At 34.0% G+C, this 4,134-nt stretch overlaps 1 pseudogene; it reads left to right on the forward strand.

Annotated features, from left to right (window-relative positions):
• The first annotated feature begins 390 nt into the window (after positions 1-390).
• LOC129082205 (60S ribosomal protein L29-like) lies at positions 391-878 on the forward strand (annotated as a pseudogene).
• The last annotated feature ends 3,256 nt before the right edge of the window (positions 879-4,134 follow it).

Consider the following 4,134-nt stretch of genomic DNA (forward strand, 5'->3'; position numbering starts at 1 on the left):
CATACAAAAAAAATGAAATTGGACTATTATTTTACACCTTATACAAAAATGAATTAAAGACTTGAATGTAAGACCTCAAACTATAAAAACTTTAGAAGTAAACCTAGGCAGTAAGTTCTTTAACATCAGTCTTAGCAATATTTCCTTGAACCAGTCTACATATGCAAGGAAAGCAAAGCAAAAATAAATAAATAGGATTACATTAAACTAAAAAAGTTCTATATGGTGAAGGGAACCATCAATAAAACAAATAGGCAACCCACTGAATTGGAGAATATATTTGCAAATCACATATTCAATAAGGGGTTAATACCCAAATTTTATAAATGAATTACACAATTTGTCTTCTGGTCCCAGGTGCTTCAAGAGCCTGCGGGCTTCGGTGCAGAGATGGCCAAGCCCAAGAACCACACCACTCACAACCAGTCCAGAAAATGGCACAGAAATCGCATGAATAGAAACCCCGATCACAAAGATATGAATCTCTTAAGGGGGTAGACCTCAAGTTCCTGAGGAACATGCGCTTTGCCAAGAAGCATTGCAAGAAGGGCCTGAAGAAGATGCAGGCCAACAATGCCAAGGCCATGAGCGCACGTGCTGTGGCTATCAAGGCCCTGGTCAAGCCCAAGGAGGTTAAGCTCAATATTCCAAAGGGCAGCAGCTGCAAGCTCGGTCGTCTTGCTTACATCACTCTCCCGAAGCTTGGGAAATGTGCCCATGCCTTCATTGCCAAGGGTTTCCAGCTCAACTGTCCAAAGGCCAAGGCCAAGGCTCAAACCAAGCCCCAGGCTGCAGATGCAGCTGTTGCTACAGCTCAGGATCCAGGTCAGCCTCAGGTTCCCCAAGCTGCCCAGGCCCCTGAAAAGGCTCAACAGTAGAGGCCTCTGTCTGGGAGGGGGAGAGCAGAAGGACTGGTGTGCCCCAGGGCCAGGATCCTCCTGTGGTGTTTGCAAATAGACCTGAGGCAGGGTCTGCTGAAAAAAAAAGAAGAAATTATACAACTAAATATTACAAAAACAAACAATCCCATTTAAAAGTGTGCAAAGGACTAGAATAGACATTTTTCCAAAGAAGATATACAAATGGTCAACAGGAACAAAATATACCCAACATCAGTAATTATCATGGAAATGCAAATCAAAACTACAATGAGATACCAGCTCACATCTGTTAGAATGCCTATTATCAGTAAAACAAGCAATAAGTTTTGGAGAGGTTGTGGAGCAAAAGGAATCCTCATTCACTGCTAGTGGAAATATAGCTTGGTGCAGCTATTTTGGAAAACATTATGGAGGTTCCTCAAAAAATTACAAATAGAACTATCCCATGACTCAGCAATTCCACTCCTAGGTATTTATCCAAAAAAATGGAAACACTAAATGGAAGAACTATATGCTTTCCTATACTCATTGTTGCAGTATTTACAATAACCAAGTTATGGAAGCAACAACTTAATTGTCCCTTGATGGATGAATACATATATATATATATATAGATTACAAGACAAGAAAAATATACAAAATAGAAGTGTGCTGTGACTGTGATAGTGTATTAATACATAGATAGATTACAGAGGTTGAGTGTCATTAAGAAAATATATTAGTTGTAGAAAAGTGAATTGCATCATTAATTATGATTTGTAATTATCAGTACGTCTCTTTATGTCTAAATATTTTTATATCCATTTATTACTCATTCATTTACTCATTTGTTTATTTATTCAACAAGTAATGAACATTTCCTACCATAGTTCAGGCACTTGGTTGGGCATTTTTTTTTTGTGGTTGTTAGTAGAGTTTTTGTAGGATATTTTCTACCTACAATATATTTACAATTATTTTGTATTCATTCCATTTAGAATAGGCAGACATCACCAGACAAAGGAACAAAGGCCTTTCCAATACTGCCATTTTATTAACTATCTCAGTTTTGAATATTCCATTATTACATGTTATTTTCTTACATATGAAGATGGTCTGTTTTGGTTTATAACTGTCTTATGATGTCATGATGAAGAGCCTGTCCTCTTCCTATCTCGCTCATCTTCCACAGGTGTGCACAATAACATGATGTCACTGAAGCTTTTCTTGGCCATCTTATCTAAAACAGCCTTCAAACCAAAAAGACTCTCTATTCCCCTTCTTTGCTTTATTATTCTCCATGACATACCCATATTTTTCCATGTGTAATGTACACCCACATTTTTGGCCCAAACTTTCAGGAAAAAAAAACCTTTTAATTTTTTAATTCGATTTTTTAATTTATATATAGAAACAAAACCAATGATCATATTCCAGGGTATTATTTTGCATACAGATGTCATTATTACTTTCTAGAGTTACACTTTTAGTGCATAAGCATAAATAAAAGAACTAAAAGCATTTATATTGACATGGAATTAGTACTACCTATGTATAATGCACATCCTTGTTTTTCTCTCAAAAATTTGGGCAAAAAGTATGCATTATAAACAGCAAAATACATTTTTTTTCCATCTGGTATAGTACATTAACTGTTATTGTTTGTCTACTTCCACTGGAATATAAGCTCAGGGAAATCAGAGAAGTGTGTCTCTTTACTCAAATCTCAATGTCTAGCAATAGAACTGCGCCTGACAAATAGTAGACACCCAGTGAACATTTGTGGAGTGATTGAGTTAAGAGATACATTTCAAATGGGAATCTAATGGCACAATCTACTTTTCTATATCCTATAAATTCCTTCAAGGCAAAAATGTTGTCATATTTAAACTTGACCTTCTATACTCTTAATGCATTGTCTTGAATAAAATTATGCTCAATAAATATTTATAAATTGATTAAATGAGTAATTTGATGAAAGCCCAATGTAAAATTCTCAAGTTATGGATTAACTTAAATGCACTATGACTACAAAACTGAAGGCTTCTAACTGCAGAGTTTAAACTCATCATCTTTCTGGCAAAAAATAAAAATATATTTAACATTTTTTTTCCATAATCAAATCTCATCCTTCTTGAAGGCCTAAATTTGGCCTCGTTATGATGAAAGGGAAAAGAGAGAGACAATAAATAAATCATACCAAATGTATGAAACGGGATGTTAGGTGTTAAATGACAGAGGAAAGTAAATCAAGAGAAGGGGTAGGAGTAATTGATGAAGCAAGAGATAATGATGCTGGTTTAGAAATCTCCAAAACCCAGTTTCTGACACTGAAATATAATAATAGTAATTGATTTAGAAAGTGGTTCTTAGGATTAAATATGTTAATACATGTAAAATACTTGCTCAGTGTCTGGATTGCTGTAGGCTAAATAGCTATTAATACAATGTATAGGACTTAGATAAATATGTGGCAAATAGTCATTTTAACAAAATTATTATTGATAACAGGCTTAAGGGCATCTAAATACTGTCCTACTCAAGTACCTGAGGTAACCTGAAAATTATCACAAAAGGCAGGATTCTCTCCTGACTGTGAAAGAAAAGCAGATTTGGAAAAACCACTGAGACCAGAGATATTCACAAATATGTTAGTAGAGGATAGCTTCTGATTTTTCTAATACTGTTGGCTTTCAAGACCTCAGTTAGCACTGATTGACTGAAATGTCTAGAGTAAGAAAACATTGCAAACTTATTTTACATGATTGTTTTTATTTCTTGATATTTTGCTTAGTCTGCATATTTGTCCAGTTGCTTAGACAAGCTATATTCCTTTCATATTCCAATCTCTATACATTCAACAAATTAAGATTTGTGTACTTCAAAATGTTATTTTATACTTAAAAATCTATAGCACTGATAAATAATTCATAAAATGATACTTTTTAGGCATCCAGTTTCCATCTCTTTATTTTATATGAGTATCTTTCCTTCTATCTAGTGTAAATATGTTGGTACTGGAATAAAAGAAAACTATGCATAATATAGAGTTATATTGATATGTGTAACTTTACAGTTATATAAATGTGTATACACACATATTTTAATATATATATTTATGTACATAACAGAATGAATATTTAGTATGTCATCACCCACATTAGATTTTCATAGTATCAGCTGGATTGGAAACAAACAATAAAAGGCTTCTGAATAAATTAAATGTGCTCAAGCTTCCAAAGTGTCAACCCATATTTTTTATTTCTTGTATTTG

This window comes from Pteronotus mesoamericanus, unplaced genomic scaffold, assembly GCF_021234165.1.
Source record: "Pteronotus mesoamericanus isolate MK-2021 breed Mesoamerican mustached bat unplaced genomic scaffold, CSHL_Meso_final contig_124, whole genome shotgun sequence".
Classification (NCBI taxonomy): Eukaryota; Metazoa; Chordata; class Mammalia; order Chiroptera; family Mormoopidae; genus Pteronotus; species Pteronotus mesoamericanus.